The sequence below is a fragment of the Falco naumanni genome, chromosome 8 (genome assembly GCF_017639655.2).
Source record: "Falco naumanni isolate bFalNau1 chromosome 8, bFalNau1.pat, whole genome shotgun sequence".
Lineage (NCBI taxonomy): Eukaryota > Metazoa > Chordata > Aves > Falconiformes > Falconidae > Falco > Falco naumanni.
In genome coordinates, this window is record NC_054061.1 from 26,043,823 (window position 1) to 26,070,313 (window position 26,491).

Genomic DNA, 26,491 nt, shown 5'->3' on the forward strand with positions numbered 1-26,491 from the left:
CTGTGCTAACAGAAAGGGGGGGGGGGGGGGGGGGGGGGGGACGACGACACACCAGAAAAGGTATTTCTGAAAAGCTGAGTAGGGTTTAGAGGTGGAGAAAGAGCCTCAGAAGGGCCATCACAAGGAGTAACACTAATGAGATGGAGTGGTCTAGGAAAGGAGATGGGAACAAGCTTTCTCTGTCCCTTTTTCCAGATCAGATTGATATGTTGCAGAGACCACGGCTCCCTCTCCGAGCTCTGCTGAAAGGTAACGCAGTGCTCAGGATCTGGTATGAGTTATTTCAGCAAGGAATGTCTGGCTTTTTATGGTTATTCTAATTGGTGACAGTACTCACTGCTTAACCTACTCAATCTGGGACCAATGTTCTCCCATGTCCTGCTCCATCCTGACTGCTCATCCTGGCTCATGGCTGGTTTCTCGTCCTTGACAGAAGCTGCTGCCCCATGACCGTCCTTGCTCCGGTGTTATCTGGTCTGGCCTGTGTAACACCAACCTGGGGCGAGTGCTGGCATACTTCACTGGAGATTAATACCTACACTGCCTGTCCAGAGAGCTTGGAAAGCTGATAAGTGCAACAAGCTTTAAAGCAAAACTGAAATCAAAACTTCTTTTATTATTTTGTTCAAACTAGTAACTAACAGTTCAGCCTGTTCTTTTATACATAAAATATTTTGTATCAGTGGAATAGCATAGCTGCCAGACATCTGGGGCTGACAAAGGAGACTAAGCTATACACCTTGGCACAACATTTTTTTCTAAGCATCTCAGACTATTTTACTACCAACAGTGGTCTTTGATTTGCAATACTTCTAGGAGAAGGTAATTATTGTTACGCTTTTACAAGTGAGACAAGGTGACTTAAGCATCCTGCCAAAGGACAAACAGAATAAGAGCAGTAATAAAGTCAACATCTCTTGCCCAGTGACTTAAACAACTCTTCCAGTCTGCTGGGCAACAAAAGTCTTGGTAAACTTCAGATCCAGGGCTGGCTCACTTCATTGTGCATAGGGCATGTAAAACAGAGCCCGAGTGATTCACCTTCTTCCTCTCTCATTTTGCTAGAGCATCAGAGGCTAAGATCACTGGTGCTCACCAGAGGACTTGCCTTGCTCTTCATGCACTATGGATGGAAGAATAACTGTGGGCTAGTTACGTGAGCAACCTCTTTCATTTAACATTAGAAAAGAGGAAGGTCAGCTCAGCAGCTACTCTTTCCAGCCTCCTTTTTCGCCCACACCTCACAGCAACCTTCTTGCATTGCTCCCACATCAGGCCACCTCCTTGGTCCACTCCCCATCCCTTTCCCACAAGCAACACGGTTATTCAACCACCCTAGCACACTGCATGGAAAAATCCTTATTTTTTTCTTTCCCGGATTAAACCTACAGAAAGACGTGACAAGCCAAGAGACACTACCTGGGGGAGGTGATAACATGCTGCCAATCATCCAGCCAGTGGTATCATGGGGCAGCAGCTGCTGGAAAAGTAGTGAGAGGCTGAAGCTAGGAACCATCTCTGCCAGTTTGTGTCCTTCAATACACCATGGCTCCTAGCCCTTGTTCCCTGCTTTATGCTGCTCAAAATCAGCCCACATGTTTATGCTTTGCTGGAGCTTGGTCGGCTGCTAACCCCCAGCATAGGTCATGGAGAAAGGACTTTCCTTTCATCCCTGCAGGCAGTCTTTTACAAAAAGGCCAGGGAATAATCACAGGACAGCGGTGACTCACTGTTTCTGTCAGCGGAAAGAATCTCTGCTGCCCAGCGCTCCCCTTCTCCCACCTGGCATCACCACCAAAACCACCACACCGACGAATAAGGAGGTTACGCAAGGCTGCAAGGTCGGAATATTAACTTACAAAAGTCAGGAACGGTGGGAAAGGGTTGCCAGCTAGACTACATCAGCTTCCCTGGGCTGCTAGAAAAAAAATAGGTCAAGGTTTTCCAAGGTGACCATCAATTTTGGATGTCCAACTTCATGTGTGTTTGGGAAAAAAAAAAAAAGGAAAAAAATTCTTTTGGAAAAACCATTAAATGTCTATCATTGGGAAAGAAAAACAAAAAGCAGCCAGACAGCTGTATCTTTCAAGGTCTTTACAGTTGAGCACCCCAGAAAAAACAAATTACCTTGAGCCATAAGCCCCTGGAAAAAAAACAAAAAAAAAAACAAAAAAAAACACACAAAAAAAGTCAACCACTCTGCAAAAAACAACGGAGGAAACCCCGTGGGTAAATAACTAGTGGGAGCTCACAAGAGCACGGCTCTCAGGATGCATGTGTGTTTCTACTGCAGGAGAGAGAACAATTGAATTACGAGGAGCTCTTAAACAAGTAAAGTAAACATCTTTTGGCAATTTAGTGCTGCACTTTGAAGCCTGGCTATGTCATACAAATGGTGAAATAGCACGGACACCCTTCTGCTGGCTAGTTTGTTTAATATGGTGAGTCGGGAGTTTTCGGAGTGCAGCACACTTTTATGAGCTCAAGAGCTGGAGGAGGGAAAGTGTAGAAGAAGCAGAAGAGGGATGTTTAAGCAAAGCTATAGCTGCCCAGAGCCTATGGGAAGCAGCACGAGCGGGAGCCCTGCAGCACCCGTGGGGCTGCCAGCGCGGGAATCAGCCCCAAACATCCCCCACCAGGGGGAAAGAGAGGTATGGAGCGAGGGGACAAGGATAATCACATGAGCAGGGTTAATTGCTATAAATATCAAGAATCAAATCAATATGTCAAGATGTGTGTTCCACTTTTCACATATATGTGGCACATAAATGAGAAACGGAGGGAGAGGGAGGAAGAGCTAGAAAGAAAAAGGAGAGACTACTAAAGAAATAACCCCCCCTCTACAGACAGCCTGACGCCAGATGGCTTCTTCTAATAAATATTCAACCTTAACTCAGTTCCCATGTAACTTTGTTGTAAAGCTGCCAGCACACCCACACAGATCTGGGCCAGCAAAATGATTACAGTAGTACAAACAAAATAGTGCAATAGAGGAAACAGGCAGACAGGGTCCTGTATACAGAAAGACAGAGCTGTAAAGATGTGAGTTGATGAACCTTTAGATTTAATACCGAGAAACTTAAAATAATGACTTGGGCAGAGGGGAGTAAAACCTGGGGGAAGGGTGTGTGTGTGTGACTTATTTTTTCCTTGCTGTTGCTTTTATTTTTGGGAACACATAGAACATCATTCTGTTAAGACAGCAAATGAGGCACAATAAATCAGTTGCTGTTCTGCATATTTTTTGCATTCAGTTGGAATTTCAGATACCTCGCCTGAAATGGTATTCCAGCTTAAATTTCTGCTGTCCTTAGTGTTCATATAGGGCACAAATTAAAAAGGAAGATTTTGTGCATGATGTTTGTTATATTAATTGGGAAGAGAAAGAGGAGATTTGGTATATTTTTTTTAAGAAAACACTGGCTCAGTGCTCAAAAACATGCGTTTCAGTTGTGCGAGTGTTTTTGCCCCAAGCTCTTTAATTTCAAAATTGGATTATGAGATCTGAATATCAGAACACACCATGTTGGCAACCCCAAAACTATTTAAATAGGACCCTGACCAAATCACAATCTAGTGCTAAGATTAGGAAAGGAAGAAAAGGCAATGAAAAAGGACAAGCTTTTCAGACAGGCATCTGTTGATAATGTGAAGCAAGAAAAAGGATCCAGATCAGAAAATAAATTTCAAAAATCCTAAGGATTCATACTACTGATTTCTGGTATCTGTTTCATGCAAAATATCTCAAATTTAGAGGCAGAGAAAATGCAGGTAGCCAGCTCTAAACTTCTACCTGCAGTCAAAGTAGTTCTTTAACAACCATCTATGGGCCAGCGGTGGGTCAGGTAGTTAAATCATGCACGTACTTTGGTTGAGAGAATATCAACGTGAGGCAAAGCTCTTCTTTCTCAAGAATTCAGCTTTTTGGTGTTACAAGCTAACTCATGGTGTGCTCCTGGAAGGACATTATTGTGCACGATACGGAAGAGTATAAATAGAATTAATAAGACAGAATTAAAAAAAAAGCGGTGGGGGGGGAGGTAGGCTGAACGTCAGAAAATATTTCCTTGTTGTGAGAGTTTCCCTCTGCAAAGCAGATCGACAGGGAGATGTAGTGGCTGTAGAGTCAGGCTTTCACCACTTCCCTGGGGAGACTGTCACTGCGGAGGTTTTAAAAACAAAGCTGAACTCAGCACTAGTAAATATGCTGCAGGGAATAACCCTGTGTTGGGCAAGATATGGACAAGATCAATTAACAGATCTCTTCTATGTCTACTTTCTATTATTTTTGACTGTTAAGAAGAAAACTTTGCTAGAGAAAAGCCTAAACCTCCCTCCACCCCCAGCCTTTTCTTTTAAAAAGAGAACAGACTATATCACATTGCAAGCTCATGTCTGAAGCTCTGTTCATTACAACCGCTATGTCTCTCCCACCAGTTTTGCTCTGCTCGCCCTCTATCCCCACTATTATTGAGAAGCACTGGAAAGAATTTCCTGGAGAGGAAAAGAAAAAAAAAAAAAAGAAAAAAGAGAGAGAGAGATCTGAATCTCTCTTATTTCTGATCTTTTCAGGCCTCTTTATAATATTCATCTATTCTGAGCAGCTTTTGACACTTCCTTCCCACCCACCCCCATTAGAAATCAGCTGTGGATCGCCTCCTCGTGCTCCCTCTTCTCCAGCCTGAAGGTACACATTACGATTCTATTCTTATCCAGAGCACGATAGCATCAAACGAGCGAAGCAGTCGGGCGAGGGTGGGTAGGCATCTTGGTAAGGTCCGTGCCTGGAGAAATGCTCACCTTTTGTTTATGGCTAGCAGGATGAAAGCCGTGCGATAGAGCTGGACACAAATCTGTCAGCCCTTGGGAAAACATCACCACTGAAGCCGCTAATGACGCGCCTCCTCAGCACTGCGTACGCAAGCACATCAAACAAGTCCTTCATTGACTATGCTGGCTTGAAGTTCAAGATATCTATCTTTACCTTAATAAACCAGGCCTACAATGCTAAAAAATAGCTGTAGAAAGCTTAGAGGTTCAGGGTCAGCGCTTAAGAGTCCTCCAGCGCTAAGCTTCATTCTGCAGGCAAAATTGGATCAGAATTAGGGCTAACTTCAAAATCTATTTAAATCCTCCCCACACACTTTTTGTGAAAAGATATACTGTTATATTTAAGGGAATAAAACCAAAACACGTGGCTTCCTTCCTTGTGGAGAGGCAGAGAGATGAACCCATGGCTAAGAGCGGTGTTCCCCTGCAGGCTCGTGTGCCAGAGGGTGACTGTACAATCACACAGCACAGCCCTGCCAGAGCAACACACAGACTCTGGTTTTTAGATCCGCTTGATTTAACACAGTGCCAAGTTTCTCTTAATATCATTTGGTTGAGGAAAGGAAAGAGGAGAAGAGAAACCAGGAGAGAAAAAGTATGGGGAAAATTAAACCTCAAAGAGACACTGGTAGAAAGAAAGAGGTAGACACAGTAGGCTCTACCCATCCTCTCCGTGTCCTCTCCATCACCACTCCCATCTCTCTCTGGAGAAAATGTGGTAGAGGTTCCATAGCCTCACTTCCAGGCCCTCCCTGGCTTCTCAGCTAAACATCAGAATAAATCAAAGAAAGGAAAAAATAAGGAAGGAGGTGAGCTGCAGGCCTGGGGAACAAAAGGGAAGGGGGGGAACTCTGCAATGCCTGAAGGCACCCAGGACATAAATAAGTAAATAAATAAAAGCAAGTTCCAGTGAACCACTTTTCACTGTACCTCCACTGGGGTGAATCTGCCCCATGAAGACCTTGACCTTGCCCATATCCCATCCCTTCTGCTCCTGCCATGGGGAGAGATGTGTTTTTCCCCCACTGCAGCCACAGTGGTTGGGCAACTAGAGAGACACTGGTGGGATCCAAGTCCTCCAAGCCTTGTAGCTGGAAGGAAAAGCAGCAGCAGCATTATCCTTAGCAAGGTGCTGGCTAGGGTCAACTTCTCAGCTCATGTGAGCAACCCGGATGAACACTTAGCTACCATGGCAGCCTTGGTCCTGCAGCTTCTGGGGCTGTCCACCTGAGTGATCACTGTGCTGACATGCTCAGCTCCTTGCTGTAAGCCAACGAGATTCATTAGGAGGGCATGCGGCTGGGTACCTTACGCCCACATACTACAACAACCATCACATTTAATTTCTTCAGAGCAGGGTATTCATCTGGCTGGAACAGCAGCACATCTCACTACTGCAACTAAAGGAAAGAAAAAGGAAAAAAAAGTAAGTCAGGAGCAACAAAATTAGCCATATTTAACAATTTTTTTATAAAATTCTATGTTGTCTTAGAAATACAACCAGTGATTTTGGACATGAGACCGAGCAGAATGCAGTGTTGATGCTCTCAGCCATTAGTTTATAAATTGAATAAGATAGATGTGTTCATTCATATGAACTAATGTAGTTTTTCTTATGAAGGTTTCATATTATACAAATCCATTAGCATATTTACAAATTAATCTTCCCTTAGGAAGAAAAAAGATCAAAGATTTACAGAAGGAAGTGCTTTATTACTTTTAAACTGCCTTTTTTTTTTTTAAAGAAAGAGAAAAAGAAATGAAGGGAAATTATGTTGAACCATAAATGTTTCTTTATGACTACTGTTCAGCAGCTTTGTGGGAGATTTAAATTTACTAAAGGGCAAGGGGGACTTTAAGCCATCTATATGAGTTCAGTATTAAAAATATATATACATGACAGGTGCCCATATAAGTTCATGCAGTACAAAATATTCCATAAATGAGCTCATTTATCTGAGTAATTTAAAAAGAGCTTCTGCACAAGGGGAGATACTTAGTATGAGTTATAGTCCGTTTACCTTTCATAAGTTTTTTCATCACTTCCCATACCTCCTTTGGTGCTACTGAAAATATCTGTAGTTATCAAGCGTTATATTCAACCTTGCTATTCCCTATTCCCTAGAAAGCCCTATTGGTGAAGTGACTCCATGTTCTCTTAAAGAAATGCAGTTTGTAAAGCCCTGCATACACGATTATTTCTTCTTCCTAGATGCCAGATAAAACAAGATCAGGCTAAGAAATCTTTTATCTAAGCAAATAACTTGAATAATAAAAAGTATTACAGGTAAAGAACAAATCTCTAGGTTTGTCCTCATCATTTAGATTCAACATCACTGTAAAAAAAGTTGTCTTTATATTTTCAGAATGACTTTGTACTATGGTTGAAAATCCAGAGTAGTAGAGCAGCAAGAAAATTAAATGAGATGCAAACCTTTAATGATTTATTAATAACCACTTTCTGAGACATTTCTAACTACTAAAGAGAAATCAGAACACTAAATATATTAAGATCTTTGGTGCGGGGAGCAGAACTGTTGGGAAGTTATAAAATAACAGAAAATTTACAAGGGAAAAAAAACACCTGACAACTGAAGTGCATTTTATGTAGAGCTGCTCCTGCCTTGGGACATGAGCTACATGATCCCCGAAACCCTCCCAGACATAAGTACTTCTGTACTGAGATGTTCAAAGATCTTTTGCAACTTATATAGTTTTGTTGGGTTTTTTAATATTTTAGGATACAGTCCAAAGGAAAACTTCAAGGCTATTATGAAAACTAAGGTTGAATCACCATTCATCAACAGAAAAATTCTCATTTTCTCATGACCACCACACTCACTCAAGTAGAGCTTCTTTCACTTCTTGGAGCTTCCTGAAAAATTAACGTTACATTGAAAAATACCAGTACCTGGAAAACATCCACCTCTCCTCCTCTTCACTACGCACCTGAAAACAAATAAAGCCTTTTCACAGCAGGACAGCTGTGGTTTGGCTGTGCTGGAGTCACAGACACGAAGCAGCCATATACAGAGAGGTCACCGCCAGGCAGTAAATTGTTTCACAGGATCTCACACCAGGAGAGAAAGAGGAGCCCAATAAACACACTACTAAGACAGCAGAGGTTTTAACACTGTTCAAAAAGCTGTACATTCACTCTTCACAGCTCTCATCAGCTAGTGCCTAGCTTCAAGCCTACACAGGGAACCAAACTGGACCCGTTCTCCTCCCTAGCCCTCCTCTTCTGAAAATCTTCTCCCCATCCATCCACACTCCACCTATTTCCATGAAGGACATGCTTTGAGAAAGTTTTGAATGAAAAGATACTCCTCCTCTACTATGGAGCAGAGTTGAATTGTGAAACACCTCCGTATTCTCCTGTTTTCATCCAGGCGTGCTCTCCCTGAATAACCAGGCAACTTCATGTCTCTCTGTGCTCTTTTCCTCTGTTATCCTGAAGGTGTCAGAGAGAAACTTTCCAGAAGGTTTCTCTGTAATAGTTAGAGGGGAAATTCAGTGTCACTTTTTGTTTTCCTGCAGACATTGCATTTGGCTATCAGAGTGTTCACAGTTAGCAAACCATAACTCCTCAATGTCTCAGTCTACCCATCTGGGAAATCAATAAAAGATAAGACTACCCAGGCTTCAGGGCTATGAGGGTTGGTAAATGTTTCTAAAGTGTTCTGAAAACCTGGAAAGGTGCAGTGTTATTATAACGGCCTTAAATGCTTCATCGTTCTGCAGAATATTTTATTCCAAAATCTTAAGTTTTTACAAACTAACCCTAATTGCAACACTCCTATGAGATGCAAATAAATAGGAAGGGTCAGGGTAATGACGAGACCATCATATCTTAGTTCAAAATACTGACATCAGATACAGTAATTTATCATTCATACGATCTGCTAGTCCTGATGAAGTCCATGAAATCTTTTTGTTGAAAATATTATTGGCAAACCTATTCAGTAGATTAATGCTAATTAGCTTAGGGTAGGAGAGTTGTGTATTGCTTGAAATTTGGCTCACACAGGGAGAATGACAAAGCAAAGAGGCACATTCTAGAGTCAACAGGAGAAAAGTCAACAGCTGAGGCTCAACTACAGAAGAAAAAAAAAATGTATATATATAATCTTGACAGAAAACCCCTTAGGCCAACATTCTCTCAAACCAAGAGGCATTTAAGGTTAGCACCTTACACTTCCCAGGCATTAAGCTCTTCAACCATCACCAACTTGTTAAGGATTCTGACTACATTGCAGACGTGAAAGTTTTGTACCCCAAGTTTTTCAGGTGGAAAAGTATGTCATCAATGAAGAAGAATTACAAGTCATTAAACTGGAGCGTATGCTGTGCATGCCTCTTCAATTCAATATAGGGAATTAAGAAGTCAAATGCCTGTGGCATTAAATATGAATGATGAATGTGAGAAATAAAATAAGTAGAAGAGAAATCTGTGTTTCATCACATGAGGTAGCCGTGCCACTGGCACCTTTTGCTTTTGTATGAAAAAAATGGTCTAAGATTAGAAAGCAAAGCAAACTCAGCTTATTTTCAAGGAAATTCAAGCCAAATCCTGGTAAGATTAAGAAATAAAGTATTTTCCAATCTGGATTCCATTCTGATAATCTGAAAAGATAACAGTGTATGATACTTTATGAGCCAGGAATTGAGCAGAATAAGCACATGTATCTTTATTCGTAGCAGGCTTCTAAAAGAACAGCAGGTATTTTAAAAGGCGGGGGGGGGGGGGGGGGGGCGCTCGGTGGGAGAAAAAGAAAAGAAGAGTCATGTCAGAAGTGACACATTCTCTCATTTTAAGGCATGTAGCTAATTCTGTACAGTATGAAGGATAAACAACATGAACCACAAAGACTTCTGTGTGTATCATAAAGCACACGGCATGGGAAACCACTTTTCCAGCTCTCTGAAGGAAATGGTTTCTTTCATCTCTGATCAAGTTTCAGAGGTATTATTAGTGTGTAACTAACTAACTAACTAACGACTGTGAACCAAACTCACCTCGTCGTTTTGCACAATAGAATGAAGAATACATCTACTCGGCAGCCTCACCAAGACATCTAACCTTTTGAGTGACATCCCCCAGACAGTTAGATGCCATCTGCATTTGGGACATCTCTCGTGGGTATCTCATGTAAAGCAGAAGCCTGCCAATTCCCAGAATGTGGCAGAACAAGCAACTGTGCCCGGGCAGAATGAGAACCGAGAACAGCCAGGTAGCATCTATAGGCACTAGAAAAGAAAACAAAACTGACTGTTGGATTTTTTTTCAAGACGCCAAAGGTGGTGGGAGAAGAAAGTCAATGAACCGATCACCAAGCTCACCATAGAGATTGAGGTAAAAAAATGAAGGAGTACGAGGGGCTATTGGAGAAGGAAGAACACATTAGTGAGAGGAAAATATGTTTGCTTGCCTGTTTGGAGATTATGAGGTTCCGAGATAACATGGTATGCAGGCAGCTGAACGTCAATAAATTCTGATCCATCGTATATTACTTATGAATACTTTTGGACACATAATAAAAACAGCAACTGTTTAAAGACCTGCAAAAGTCTGTTCCAACTGAGCCAATTTTGAAACTTTTACTGAAGCATAGCTTGCTTTGTTGTTGATAACAAAGTTTTGTTGATGTTTAAGGATAAAAGCATGAATTATACATATGTATACACACACATAAACAACATGTATGGTGTATCTTGGCACACAGTGTGTTTTCTGTCCCATATACCCTGACCTAAATTTTTCTCAACTTATTTTCAGACACAAAACATGGGATGTTTGCATCACGTGATCTCTTTTTTCACTACATTGTTGTGTGATAGATCACGAGGCAGATGGCGCGGATCACATCCCAGTTAGCAGAACCACTGTGGAGGTGGAATCAACAATCAAGACGTTCATCGATCGCAGAGCGTCTGACAATGGCAGTAAATGATACAGGGGCTCCTTTAAATCACTTGATACTGTCTGGCTTTGTACAGGCACCTAGAAAGGGTAGAAGATTATCATTAATCCCTCAAATCTCAGGCATTGCACCTTTGTACAGGCACTGTGTCTTTTTATGAATTCAACATGTTTTTTGACATTTTGCATGTGCTTTGTTATAGGGACTGGGTCACTGGAAGTTTTCAGAGGCTTCTTTCTCAAAACAGCTGTTGTGGAAAAATCACGACTGTCTATCAGCACTGTTCACCACACACATAATGCAGTTGCTGGATTAGTGCAGGTGGCACAGGGATCCTTGAGAATTTCAATCTGAATCAGTCTTTTTGAAATAAGATTTCTTTCCCCCAGTGCCACAAACTAAAATGATGTAAGTGCAAAATCTCTGTAGTAAATTAGCGATAAAAGAATAAAACAGTTAAAAGAATATATTTTTCATGCTTGAGGGCTGTGTGTTTAACAGTTTTCTAACTGTTCATTCATTTATATAAAAATACTTTGGTTATTATCTACTTGAGTTGAAATTAGATATTTAATTGACTGGAGGGAATGAAATTCGCTCACTTTTAAATAAAGCAATGTTTTAAAAATATTCCTGTAAAGTGATTTGTAAGACCACACCAGCACTAGTTCTTGGCACATGTTCTTGTCTGTGTATATATTTTAAAAGCATGGTTGTTTTTACAAATGTAGTACTGTGAGAGCTAACTTCTTCAGAAACATGTTTATCTTAATTAGGAAAGTCAACAGACTTCTAATGGGAAGAAATGCGTATTTCTCTCTGTGGTATCTAAAGCATCAAAGGCCTCGTTCTCAAGCCAAACCAATCTTCCTTCCTGCCTGCCTTTCAAACCCAGGTGATTGCAGACAGCTGAGCAGACATTTTCCCAAAAGCTTCTATTGACCTGGCTCCAGTCCTTTCCCGTGCTCTGTCTCCTTTTCTATCCGCATGTCACTTCTCTTTCTCTTTCTGTGTATTTGTTGTATTTTTGCCTGAGGAAACCTAGGGATATTCATGGCACTGAGGCAAATAATGTGGAATTAAAAACTAAATTCTTCAGGCCTTATCCTAGCAACAGGACCATCACCATCTGTTCAGAGGACAGGACTGCCATTATCCGCTGCATTCTTTGTACGTACTCCATCACCTGTGAGGGGAAAAACATTGCCCCTTATCCTGGGGTCTTTGTTTAAAAACAAAGTCGTCTGCATCTTTCTGGTACCAATACATTTCATAAATGTGATATACAGTACATTTAAAGGGATTAGGCAGCAATAAAAGCCTTAAAAGCTTTAAAAAAAAAATCTAAGGGAGGACATCTGCATGATAAACAACAAAAGCAAATATTGTTCAATTTAAATAAACAGTTGAGACTAATTGGCAAAAGTTTGTGCAAATTCCTCCATCTACTACCAACGTCAGTAATGGAAGCACTACATCTTTGACTTTGGGAGAATTTTACAGCGGTACTAGAACTGTTACTGTTTTTTGTTTGTTTTATTTTAAACACCTAATTTAAAAAATCTGTGTTCCCCCATGTGCTGCGAAGGCCATTTTGGCTGTTCACAAACACATCTCCAGCTGAAGTCCCAAAATACAGCAACAGAAGCTAAAGAGCTGCACACCTTTTACCCCAGGAAACTCTGAAGTTGCTCAAAAAGCTAAAATACTCCGTAGATTAATTGCAAATCATCGTCTTCTACTCTTTGTGGATTGTACTCCTTATTCCTCATTCATTTTTGCTCTGTACATTGGAACAAGGGGAAAAGTGCATGAGGGTAGAAGAGGTAAAAATCAGTGATTAAAAAAAAAAAATTCCTGGAAATCAGAGCAGCAGCCTTGACCTCACATTATGTTTTCAGTTAGAAATTATAATTTATAAAAGCTGGTTGACTGGCTGTCTCTGTTGTTTTTATGCCACTTATAAACAAAGCTGCAGTCATATTTATTTCTCAGGGCTTACAGACACATTTGTGGTATGTAGCTTGGCAACATAAATTGGTAAAATCTGCCTGCTCCTACCAAATCCCTAAAGTGCTCATCCCCTCCCATGCAGCCAGCTATACGAAAGTCAAGGGTGACGCATCCCCTCCTCCCAGAGGGGCAAGAGCAGGGCAAACTGAAGCCCACCTGCCCTCCAGCTCGTGTCAGCCTCACCACCCTCCTCTTCCTCTCCCCAGGATGCTGGCAGGGACTGCAGACTCAGAAGGAGCAAACAGTGTAAACATGACACCTTCATCCAAAGGCTGCAAGAAGGGATGAGAAGTCATATCCTTAGAATTGCAAGTGAACTCCTTCTTCTCCTTCCTATACTTCTCACTTCCACGCTTTCCAGCCTTTTTCACTGCTCCAGTTTAATTGATTATCTTAATTAGCTTGCTCCTGCTTTGTTGCCAGCTGGGGGCCTGGCAGGTAGAAGATACCACCCTACCTGGTGGCTCACAGGACAAGAGATGTCCTAGATGGATGGTCAACATCACCTGAACACAGAAGCTGCACCAAGTACATCCTCCTTTTCAAGTAAAAACTCAAGTCTGTTCAGTTCAGGTTTTTTTACAAATATTGAAAAAAACAAAAAGATCCAAGGGAAATGAAGGAGAAATGACCTATCATTTAGAAAACAAAAAAAATACCCAAACACCATCACCACTAAAATTTGCCCTAGACTATTAATATGTTGCATAAATGACTTCCAGGCCTTGGTCGGGCAAGGGCTAGTAGCTTAGCCCAGCCAAGCGGGCACCCAAGTTCAAGTGAACAAAGTGGTCAAAAGCAGAAGTATAGACATTCTTCCACCTCACAAAGGATTTTGGATGAGTTGTACTATGGAATAAATAATAAAGGCCTAAACTACCATCAGCTCCTCTGTAAGCTTATGTGTAAGTGAGAAGCTTCCTTGGAAGCCAAAGGGATCCCAGAGGTAGAGGTTGGTGCTTTAATTTAGCCCAAGAGGATTCAGTTTGCTCTGCATTCAGGTGGCCTCAGACAGAATAGCATTTTGGCCAAATATGAATGTAATTGTGCTTTTGAAATCATCTCTCAATGGAAAATCCATCTCAAATGGTACTACTTCAGTTGAATTATCCACATCTTTGTCAACACCAACATAAAGATTTATTTTAAGTCTTTGAAGCATTGTTTGGATTTTGGCTTTCTTACTAAACTAATGAAGTTCTCATCTTTGCATTCATCCAATATTTCATATAAGTAATAAACTTGTACATATTCATAGAACAAAACTGATGTTGCCTTTACTGCAGAGAATACAAAATACATATATTAGTTGTCACATAAACATATAATCATTATGGACCAGCCTTTAAAGTAAAAGTAAAGTCAGAAGCTTTATATTTCATATGGAAAACTGGGTGATGGTGAGGGGAGAGAGGGGATGGAGGGAGGCTGGAATGTAAGTGTACTGAAAGCAAAACTCTTGTTTCAGTAGCAAACTAATATTAATAGAATTTCTAAAGTGCAATAATATAGACACAGAGCTAATGAGGTCCTCCATACTTTCCCAGCTTCAAGAAGGAAATTGTTAGTAATTTAAGACAGATAAAGATATCCACTAATTAAAATATTCTGAGATGAATGGTAGCTTCCAATTATTTTCATGATTTGACACAATCTAGTAACAGCATAACATAATATTTTACACAATATCAAGGGATTTGGTAAAAAGAAACTACTGGCTGAATTGGAATTTTAAGGACAACAACAATAGAGCGCTCATGCATCAGCCCATTGCTAGATTCGTCACACTCAGTTTAAATTAATACAGAAATGAACACAGGGAGGCTTGATGTTGAGGAATAACTGACTTTAGTAAGGATAAAGGTTGCAAAGGAGACTGTTAAGAGGTAATAATGGTTTCAATAGACGAACAACACCAACTAGATACTGCAACACCTTTTTTCCATAGTTTATGTTCACTGTTAGAGGTGCATAAAAGAGTAGCAATCTACATGTGCCTCATTTCCCATTTCTAAATGTCTACAAATTTAATAATGCACAGAGCTCAAGTGTTCTCCCTCCAAAATCCATCACAAGACAACAAAAGTTTTGCCATCCGTCTCGATATCTGAATACGAGCAGCCATATAAACTTCCTCTCACCTCGAGTATAATTTAATGTAACACCGCAATAACTGCAGAGAGCACACCCAAGGTCATCGAGCAGTGAACTGAAGTTCTGCAGGACTAAGTGCTTGGCCACTCTAGTAGCATGGGCTGGTGGGACAGGGACCCAGCAGGGCTGCCACCCAGCTAGGAGAGGTCTCTCACAGCATAACACACCTGGGTTTAGCCACTTGGGCCAGGCTGTGCCTCTTACCATTAGTCTTATCAACATCCTACCATTAGTAACATGGATATTAAACATCTGCCTCAATCCTGATGTACTGCCAGGCGTTCGTATTTTAGAGGAGCATTTTGAACGCCATGGAGAAGTACAGATGATCACTGCATCTATCAAACCAATGCTTAGCTGCTGTTGTACTATGTAAGCGTAATGATGATGATGAACAGTAAAAACATTTTAAAGGCTACTTACTACTTCGGTGAGCTGACAGCTTCAGGTTTTGATTCAAGTCTCCAAGCTGCCCAGGCAATCACTAAGAGAGGAGGCAGTTAAAATAAAGAAAAAGCTCTTTTCATCATATAGCGTTTCTTCAGAGACCCAATAGTGTTGTTGATTAATAGAGCTCGTAAACACTAGTATGAGAAAGAGGCAAACAAAAGTAAAACACTATTAATTAGGGAGCTTGTTTCATTGAGGAGACCACAAGGACCAAACAGCCGAAGGCACAAGAGCAGCCGGCAGGGCAGGGATCTCTGAGAGTGCGGGTGGCTGGAGCAGTGGGCACCCAGTAGAGCAGTGCCAGGACAGTGCCACCAGCAGGCAGGTGGGGAGCCCGGCCAGGCAGGGCTTGTGGCTGGGGTGGCGTTATCCAGCCATGGCCCAGCAGAAACTGCTGCTGTTGCTACTGCTAATGATGAATACCATATGCTTGGCTCTTGCTATTATAAAATAAGTTGCGTTACTACTGCCTATGAGTGAATCAACTCTTTTCTTTCATTAACGTTAGACATTTATGTCTATGCATATTTCCTTGAAGCTAGGACACGGGCATTAATGTTTTAAAATTGAAATATCCTCCAACTATGTCTTTTTTCATCTTCCATCATGCTATCACTTCGTTCCTTCCTGAGCTTTACTTTCAGTTACAGCATCCACTCATTCTCCCATTCTCTCGGACAACAATCCTTAAACAGGAAAGAGAAAGAATTAATATGCTCTTCAGATATCGTTTTGGTCTTTTCCTTCCATTATTTTGAGCCAGTTCAGTTCACTGTATTTAAAAACCAAGCGTGTGATTGGTTGCCTGGATTGGGGGAAACCCTTCCTCAGATATAGGGAAAAAAATATTTGCTGTACACAACTGATTTTATTCAGCCTCCCACTACCTAGAGAATCAGTTGTTTTATTAAAGTCATTTTGGTCACCACTTATTTGTCAGTGGAAAGGAACCAAATATATCCACTTATTTCCATCTATAACTTCATATCCAAACGACTGATTTTGGGGTGCCACTAAAGGGGATAAAATCAATAGACATACAGTTAACGTAATTAGCATACATCCTACAGGCATGTCTATCCTAAGTACTGTGAAAATATTTTAAAGTTTCACCGTTTGAAACTGTTGCCTTTACTATGGTGTTCTTTGCATAGCTACAAAACAGAAAAAGATGTTGCTTTTGATTTTATTTTTCAATCAACATCCCCCTTCATTTTGTAAGTACATGAGCATATACATAAATATAACAGGCCCTAGCTACCATATGGATGCTTAAGCACAAAAGCAGAACTGATTTAAGATTTTGCCATGTCTTCTCCTACTTCTGGGGTTTCACTAAGATCGGTTTCACAGGCTACTGTCAAGTGAAGCAAAGCTCCTGGGGAGCAGCATGGTGTCAGTGCAGGTAGAAGGAGAATGACACAACTGAATGCCACAAAAGACCCCTTCTTCATTCTACTTCTGACAAAAGAAACCCTCATATTGTTTCAAAGCCTGATATAAAAAGAAAACTGGGGGAAAAAAGGTAAAAAAAAGTCTGGCAGCAAGCCCTTGACACAGAGACAATCCATTGCAGCACCTCTCCCTATTTATTTTATGCCAAAACGATTTCCTATCCACCTGTTCATAAAAAAAAAAAAAAAAAGAAAAAAAGAAAAAAAAAGATAAAGCTAAGAAGTATACAGTTATTGTGAATCAGAGTTGCAGGGAAAACTAATACCTTGGCACGCAGCCTGTAGGAAAAAGAACACAATATATTACTTCCGTCATACATGTAAGAACTACAGGGGATCATTTTCATACACTTGAATAGGCCACTGTTAGCGATCAGCAGTTGATTGGCCAAATTAACCCCAGGTCTACCTCCAAAATGATTATGATTGCATATTATAATTAACGATGACACTAAGGATATTAGGCTCAGAAGGGGTTTTGTTTGTTTGAATGAATGATAGATTCATTCCATTCAAGGGTAGGTGTTCACAGCACACTTTTGGCTTACACATCTACATGAAACCCTTAAGATAATCTCATGGCTAATGATAATTCTGGAGAAATGGGAAGGGGGGGTGCGGGGGAAGTCCCTTCTGGATTTTAATCTTGTTTCTTCCCTTATGGAATGAAATTATAACAACACTTCTTGGTTGAACTCTAGTCTATCATTTTAATTAAATGTATCTGAGCAGTCATCGTGAAGCCTAGATCGGAGTAATAGGCTGACAAGCTTAATATTGGTGTCTACAGGCAGCAGGGAATGTTTGCAGCAGGTATTTATGTCATGCATATGGGTCTTAGTAAAACATGTAGAAGTTTTATGCATGTGTAACAAATGGAAAAGAAAAAAAGAGGTTTAAATCACCAGACCAAATCTGAGCCCTGACTACAAATTTTAAGACTGTGAGTGACCACAGATCTAAATCTTGCCTGTCACCAGCCACTGTCTCTAAAATAAACCAGCACCTGAAGTCACCTCCCTCAAACTTAAAGACTTTTCAAATTTGGCTCCAGTTTTATAACTTGTCTACAATCACTTTGTCCTCCCACTCTCCAAAAAAAGAACGCCACTAACAGCAGTTTGAAAGTTTAGGGGTTTCAAGCTCAATCATTGAGCTCCAAATACAGTGCTAGCTTCAATTCTCCCCCAACATCTCTCCAGCAGAGAGGCAACACACATTGCTGTAGGAGATTGCAGCAACAGGCTCTAGAAACACGAAATACAGCAAAGTTTTACTTTTTAACCAACTTACCATTTGTGTTAAAAACTCCAAAATGAGAAATAGCATAAGAAGAGTAAGGGCTGTGGCTAACTCATTCCTGAAGAGACCATTCAAAGCAAGGGGTTGGGGTTTTTTCCACAGTACGTTGCTCCCCCTTGACCCAAAAGCAGAGACAAGTGAATGAAAGACATGGCCCCCGAGATAGTCTTTTTAATTCTGAAAGTGATCTTCCTCGAGACCACCACCACCACCCACTACAGATTTGGAGTCTTACAGTCCACCCATGAAGAACCAAGTAAACAAAATCTGCCACCATGGTACAAAAATTCTTTCATTAATGCACTTCATTAGAGTAGGCAACATGCCTGTTGCTGGGTTGACATGAATGTATGTGTAAAGCATGACCTTCAGGCACTGGATTTACCAAGAGATTTGTGCATGTTTTTGAAGGGAAAACCAACCAGTTCCAAGTTTTGCTTTTATTCTTTCCCCCAATACTCAACTGTTTTCTATGGGTGACTTCAGAAGAATTCCTTCTAATGCCACCTAAAAGCAGATTATAAGACCTTTCTGTGAAGCTGTCAGTTACAAACTTGAAGACTCAAATCAATAGTTCAAGACTGATATTTGCCACTAACAGAAATTTTGGCCTATGAAAATATTACCCTTCACCTGTTACCAGAAAACTGGTAATAATAATCCCTCTACTTGTTATTCCATTACAACTGCATGTCACAAATGGAAAACCCAACAGTCAAGTGAAAAAAGCCAATGCTGGACTGCAGTAAAATCTTAATTTTTCTTGTCTGTCTTGTCTTTACTTTTTTTTACACTTTCATAGTCATATAGTAGTTATACATAAAATTAAAATAAGACAGAGTTTTATGAGGCAAAATACAAACTACTAGGAGTTATTCTTCACTTCCTTTTTCATTCTTATAAATGCATTCCATTGTATTAATCTGTTGTAGTAATTTGCAGTACTCTTATCCAGCCTAAAAATAAACACCATGATTAACTCAGCCCATTTTTCCACTGCTAAGATCTATCCACCTGTAGTTTTAAATACAGCAGCTACTTGACAGAGTATATTGATGGGCTTTAATCACTGCTGAACATTTCCTGTCCATTTGTAGGCACTCTGAGAAACCCAAGGGGCATCATGTACAAGAGTCTAAACTGAAGTCATTTGACAGGATGTCACAGGGAACAATCCTAGAATTATGAGTGTAAAACCAGGATATTGAATAGCACAAACCAGTCCAGTCCTGGCAGTTCAGTAATCCCTGTATAACCAGAAGAATTGTAATGGTAATCTCTTACCAGCATGGCATAGTTAAAACAAATTATTTAGGAAATCTTTGCAGAAAGTTCAAACATTACTGAATTTCAACTGAAATGTACAGACAGTTTGAGAGAAGGGGAGAGAGGAACCACTTAAATCCTGGTGTTTTCCCATTTCTCAAAGTGGCAATCAAACCCTGAATTTTTTAAACTAGCTAAAAAACGTAGAAATGCATTTTCATTTTCTAGTTAGGAACTTTAAAAAAAAAATCTTTAAAACTCCAACTTTTTTCAGTGTTTTTGTCTCACGCAGGAGTAGGAAGCATGGTACAAGCTGGAGTAGTAAATATGCTCTCTTCCAAGGCCAGTAACTGCAGACAAGCTGTTTGCACCAAGGCAGTTCTGCACAGCTTTACCTGGGCACTTGCTTCCCCAGGGACTCAGAAGCAAAGGGGGACCCAGATGACATGGATGAGCCAGTTTTTTGTGCCTGACCCCAGAGCACATTGTTTTACGCGCAGGGCAGCAGCAGTAGCGGTGATTTGGCAGAAGGGAACTCACAACAGGACCGAGTATCTACAAGAAAGACACCAAGTCAGAGAGGTCCCAAGGGAGCTCAGGAACTGGGGGTGTTGGGAAAAAGAAAACAGGAAAGACAAAGCGGCTGGCAAGAGGAATTCTGACTCTGAAAGAGTCCAAGGGAGAAAAAGGGGATGGGGAGAGAAAACCAAGCTGAATTATATTGATTAGGGAATATGAATACCAGTGGCAAATGATATGAGCTGGGGACATTACTATTCTCTGTGATCTTGAGAGCATTACCTCCCCATTTACAGAAACACGTGTTCCTCGACTGCCGACTGACAGGGAGCAGGTGAAAGGGAGAAGGTGCTGAAGGGCTGGAAGAAAAGCGGCTGCAGAGATGCATTAGTGAAACTGGATTATGACTTGTCATTATGCTTAATTCAGCATGGAAATGCTCCTGAAAATGTCTAGAAAGAACCCCAAAAATGTCCTCCTTGTCTGCTTACCGCTAGACACTCAGTTCAGCAAGTTGCTAAGCCAGAGCCTTAGAGAAGGGAAATAGAGTCACTTGGTAATGAAAAATGCCTGTAAGGAAGCAGCAGACATACATGCATTGTGAAGGAAAAAAAGACCACAGCCCCTGGATTTATTATATACATAATAATTAATAATGACCCATTTTTTCTTATTCCATATTTTGAAATTCCTTACTCACTTTAATTAAGTTCACTCTAAAAATAGGATACTATAGAACAAAGAACTTTTTTATTACTTTTAAAATGCAAGCTTACTCACTAGCTAGGATTTTCCCAGCTCTCAGTGCTTTGATACAAAGAGCTATTATGACACGATATAAAAGCGCTATCAATGGAAGACATTTTTAGATAAAACTTGATAATGTAACATTTACTGATTCCATCTGTCAAGGCAGATAAAGAGAATGAGGCTTCATAGCAAAACACACAGGAAACGTAACGGCAACAATAAAAACAAGTACAGACAGTGTAGCCACCACTTGTTGACCTACAATCTGTATTCGTTAAATTCTTTCCCATAGACACAGGACGTGCTTTCTTCACCAATATAGCTCTAGGATGTCTAGTTTCAGGAATACTATTACTTTTACTTGACAGCATTCAGAACAATGTTATGTATTTTTAAGCCTCCTCATTTTGTCTTCTGTACACAATTTTAATGATGAAGAGCAATATGGGGCTATATAGCTGCGTAAATGCACAGCCAGTCCAATGAGATCTCCTTCTGCTGAGGCACTGTGAAGCCCATCAACAGTGCTCAGCTCATAAACACAGCTCAGAAGCCTTACATTTCCCTTCTGCGTCACAAACCTGATTTAAATTCAGAGCAAAGACTAGCATCCCCGGTGAAGAAGAGCAATTGCTCTTTAAACAACTTTTGTAAATGCTTCCTGTGCTAACAAGGGAGTGTAGAGTTTGCTTAGGTGAAATAAAGCAGACGGACAGACCTCTCCATATCCTGCTTTGGTTCCAAGATTCAATAATGAACAAGGGTGTGCAAAGAAATTAGAGCACTGGAAGTGCCAAAGGTATCCCTTGGAGATGCCTATATCCTGTTGTCATGTAAAAGAGCTCTTGAATGATAAAGAAGTGGAACCCAATTACAACTGGTTTCATGCTAATCTGAACCAACGACAAACTGTAGACTTTGGATGGTACCATGGTGCCCGCAGTAATTAATTCACCTCTTCCTGCCCAAAACACACTAGGAAATTAATTTCAAATGCTAGAATTAATTTGGCACTAGAAGATATGAAAGCATTTGGAGTTACCTGGCAATCACTTTGAAGTCTTATCTTGGATGCAGCGCGGTAGCGTGTGCTACCTGGTGGAGGCAGAGACATGGGCTCAGAAGCACCATGACCGTGAAAACCTCTGCTGCCCCATGCCTGTCACTGGAGAGTGGAGCTTATCCCAGCCCACCGTCTTCCTTCGGGAATGGTGGGAACAACCAGGCAGGAAGAGGAGAGCAATGGGCCAAGTTCGGGCATTTAAACAGGTAAACTCCCAACCTTGGTGTTCTAGGCCATATAAATAAAGAGATAATATCCAAATTAAAAGTGGATAAGCTCTCCTCAGCCCATTATACCACTAAATGAACATGAACATCTCACTGGCTTTGTGAGCAGACTGTGTAAGTATGAACTTAGAGGTGTCGAGTAATTATCCAGGCTGTAAGTTCAAAGTGAAGTCCACTCTGTAAAGCAAGTTGAAGTCAGATTTCAAGTGTTTTTCGATTAATTTTCATATGTTTGGGCACAGAAGTATTCCTAAAACCATTTCCACTGAAGCTTGAATTCCAGTTAATGAGAAGAATTTTACATGCAAACGATCTTAGACTGTTCAGAAATATTCTCACTAATTATCTCTTTTACTTATATGGCCAACATTTGTAGAATTATGTACAGAAACATCGCCAAGATTTTAATACTGTCAGCCTCACGAACTCCTCGTGACAGATGATACCAGCAAACCAGTAAATAGTCAAACTTGGCCTAGGATTTCAGCTAAGTGGGGAGACTTGATGTTGTTTAGTAGAAGTCTTCTTTATTTTAAAATGGTTCTGAAAATAAGTAATCCTCCACAATTCTCTTGGAAATCATATTTTTAAGGCTAGGTGCAAAAATAATATTTGTATGTAAAGATGTCATCAAGCACCTTGCAGTAATTTACCAGATTTATCATGGATTACAAAAAAAAAAAAAAAAATCAAAAAATAAAATAGCTTTGAACCCTCCAGTTTGCTTGACTTTCAGCCAGTCTGTCTTCTCTTGCTCAGCCTCTGCAAGGAGATGGTCACCTGTGAGCCTTTAAGAGACATGAAGCAGCAAGGTACTGCGTCACATCTATGGGGCACAAGGAAGCTTTGCCTCCCAAAACCCACAGCTGGTGACACGGGACCACTGCAGTGGGTCACACCACAAGATTTTGGTTGCGGGACAGCATCCAGATAGCATTTGCTTTACCTCTTCACTATCCCTGAAAGAAGCCACATTTCCAAATAAGCAAGCTAACCCTTTCATGAAAGGTAGGAATGTGGCAGAGATACACCCTCCTGCATCACATCTGACTCTTTTGTAAATTTAGAAAAGATCTTATTCATCACCTCAAATGAAATATATATCTCCCTGCACAAACTAAACTTATTTCTCTGAATTGCAACTTTTTTTTGCTCAGTATAGAGGGGAAAAAAAAACCCACAAAAAAAAAAAAAAAAAAAAAAAACCTCGAGAAATGGAATTTTGCCCATAGACTGATGACTACAGATCACATTTCTAGTGGGCTTATAACCTGCTCCAGTGAAAACATAATTTTTAATTTGCTTTTAGGGTTATTTATTTTTTTTATTATTACACTAAGGGTTTATAATTTAATGTCAAACATAATTTTGCACAAATTACGAGACTGCACTATGATGCTGAAGATAAGATGTATGTGACTGGTTGGCATGGCCTCAAACTAAGTTTCTGAGAAAATGGATCACTAATTGGCAGGCTGCCATCCCATACACTGCTTAGTGCAACTTAAAATGAAATAAGCTATCTTTTGCAAGGAATTACGCACAACCCTCTCAGACAGTGCAAAGAAAAATATGCATATTTTAACCATGTTATATTTACCGTTTCACACCATGCAGGCTACGTTCCCTGTTAGCAATGCATAATAACATTAGGTTTGTACTCTTAAAAGAAAAAAAACCAAGACACCCAAAAAACAAACAAAACCCCCCACCCCAAAATATTTCTAAATGTTTATGCCTTTAAAAAGAGAGACATTTCACGTACCAATTAAAATCCTAAATTATTGGTCATATCACTTCATAAAAATCACACCAATTTTGATTAATTGTAGTTCAGCCATTTAAGAGCTGAAAAAACATGACATTTTACTATGATGTCATTTTCCCATTCATTCCAGTGGTAAAAGTCCTCCACCACAGCTACAGAAAGAATAATATAAAATTAAAGCATGGAAATGATCAGAGGAAATAATTTTGACAATGAAGTAATTTCCTAGATTGGTTTTAAGTATGACTTCTTTGTCAGCTTTAAATAAAAAAAATAAAAGATGCCATAATTTTATTGAACTTGCATGGTGAATGAGTAATGTGCATTTGTAAGAAATGGTGTCACTTAACTTAAAATCAAACCATATGCTCAAGCCCAACTAGAACAGAACACCCCAAGAGTAAACCCAAATCAAACATATACACGGGAATTCCGAGCCAAAGTATGGCGTCCTCAGAACCAAGTATTCCTGAACATAAAACCCACAGAAAGTGAGATGATGAGATCAAAGGCAATGCCTCTGACAAACAGATGACATGGCCTTTATTCAAGTTTTCATTTAAAACTGTTAAACAATATCTTAAATTTCCTACCAGAAATGTCTGTAAATTTTGAAGATTTTTCTGCTAAATAATTTCAGAATTTTGCTGTTAATTTTTTTTAATATTATTTTTGAGTGCAGTTGAAAGTGAAGCCCTTGCATATGTTTGTGTTTTCATAGGTGCCAAACTGATGCTAGGATTCAATCCAACTTCTTTTGAAATCAATTGGAATTTTTCACTTGACTAGAATTCAAGCATCTGTTATTAGCAATTTCAGAGAGAGAGAGAGAGAGAGAGAGTAAAAAATAATCCAAAATGTGGAATCAGGACACCAACTTTTTCTCTGAGGCTTTTGTTCCTCTAGAAATGGAATTATTTGCAAACTGTATGACTTCCCAAATGGATACCACTGAGCAAAAGCAGCAGAGACATAGTGTCTTTGTGTAAAATTTCTGTCCTCAAAGTGACAGCATTCCCCACCAGCGCCTTGCTGGAACACCACTACTTCAAGTTCAGACACAGATGCAAAGTCCTTACAAAATCCTGAACTCTCAGTAGGATCCAGAAGCAGATCTGTGGAATGAGTTTCCCTTTACAGCAATTTACATAATCTCAAAATGCCTTTTTGACTGGAAACAACACAAAACTTCCAAGTTTTTTTTTGGGGTTAAAAAAAAAGCTGAAAAAGCTGTCATATTTTGATTATTTATTTTTCTTCTTCTTTTCCAAGATTCAGAGTCCTCAGTTCCTCCACACAGACAGGATAAAGGGCTCTCAAGTAACACATACCCAAAACAAGAGCCAGCCTTTTAGGTGCAGAGTGCATTTTTTTCATTCCCAACCTCCAAGTTAAGGAAAACATGAATTTAAGTCTACATGTCCAATATACCAAGCCAGTAACTAAATGCCATACTTTAACATGTTAGAAAAAAGACAGAGTCCCCACTGAAAACAATACAGCTCAGAAATCTTCCAACTGTCAGGAAATGAAAATTCATGGGATAAAAAAAAAAAAAAAAATGAAAGAAAGAAAAGGGAAAAAAAAAAATCAGAAGAGAATCGCTCTGCCTGGGCAGAGCTGCATGGAGTGAATCATCAGCACCAAACTGGTTTTGCTTTAAAAGCATGCAACAGTTTGTGTATCTAGGACGACATTCGTTTAGCAAACAGACATCAACAAAATTTGCTCAAGAAAAGCGCACATATGTTTGGGGTAGGGATGTGACCTCTCAAGAAAAGGAGAAGGCAGGCTCACTACAGTGCTGCGAGGGGGGCTTCCCTTTGGTCCTGGCTGAGAGTCCAACCACAGCTCCCCTTGCAGGGCTGACCTGAGCAAAGGCAGATTTACGACCTTGCACACCTCGCTGCCATTTATTAACTGGAAAATGCAGTTGTAGCAGCAGCTGAACTTCAGTTTATCTAGCATAAACTATTATTGTTTTCCATATGTAGAGACAATATCTTACACATCAAGTGATACGTTTGCAGCAGAAAGACATGTGCAGCTTTCACAGGTTTGTTGCACCTCCCTCTACACAAGCCCGGCTGCTTGCACCGGTCTGAAAGCTGCATAATCCCCTATGGCTCCCATTAAATAACAGAGGAGCAGCAGAACAAGCAATGCGTTTAAGACCTCAGGCACGTGCCTAAGCACCGAAGGGCTTAAACCCATGAGCCTCACTCCTCTAGTGACTCTGGACAGAAGAAATGTAAAGGCAGCCAGTGGTATTTTTTGTGTGCATGATAACATGATGCAGGTGATATTTTATTTAAATCACTGAAGCCCTGCTAATGAAATATCACAGCCACCGCAGGAGCCAGAAGCTATTCCTACAGTGAGAACCGAGCACAAGATGGGACAACACCACAAACAGAAGACCTGGAAATGCAGGACCGGTACTGTGGGTTCTCTATCCCTTTAAAATTTACCAAAAGCTTCATTTCACATCAGAAACTGTAAAAAGCAACCAGAACCTAGCCGGGTTTTCATTTTTCTGCATGCATGTGGGATATTTCATGACATGATTTTCACGTCCAGTCTTGTACTAACTGGGAGTCACCTGGACAGAAAGTCTCTTTATCATCCATGGGCTGTGGAAACTCCTGCCAAGGGAGCCTTAGCTGGCTCCAAAAATGAACTACGGTCAGGCCACCACTTTGTCCAAATTTCCCAATTTTCTTGCTAAGGGTCTAGAAACTGAAAATGATGCTTCCACAAAACAATTTCAT

The 26,491-nt window shown here is 40.3% G+C and overlaps 1 long non-coding RNA gene across 1 annotated transcript in view; it reads right to left on the reverse strand.

Annotated features, from left to right (window-relative positions):
• Positions 1 to 10,076, reverse strand: part of LOC121092753 — a 65,842-nt gene extending 55,766 nt beyond the window's left edge. Inside the window, exons 1-5 of the long non-coding RNA XR_005829372.1 lie at positions 9,850 to 10,076; positions 7,625 to 8,321; positions 6,019 to 6,230; positions 5,761 to 5,921; positions 4,985 to 5,079 (exon numbers count right to left, since the gene is read on the reverse strand). This is a non-coding gene — a long non-coding RNA (uncharacterized LOC121092753). The remainder of the gene's footprint in view (positions 1 to 4,984; positions 5,080 to 5,760; positions 5,922 to 6,018; positions 6,231 to 7,624; positions 8,322 to 9,849) is intronic.
• Between the last annotated feature and the right edge of the window lie 16,415 nt (positions 10,077 to 26,491).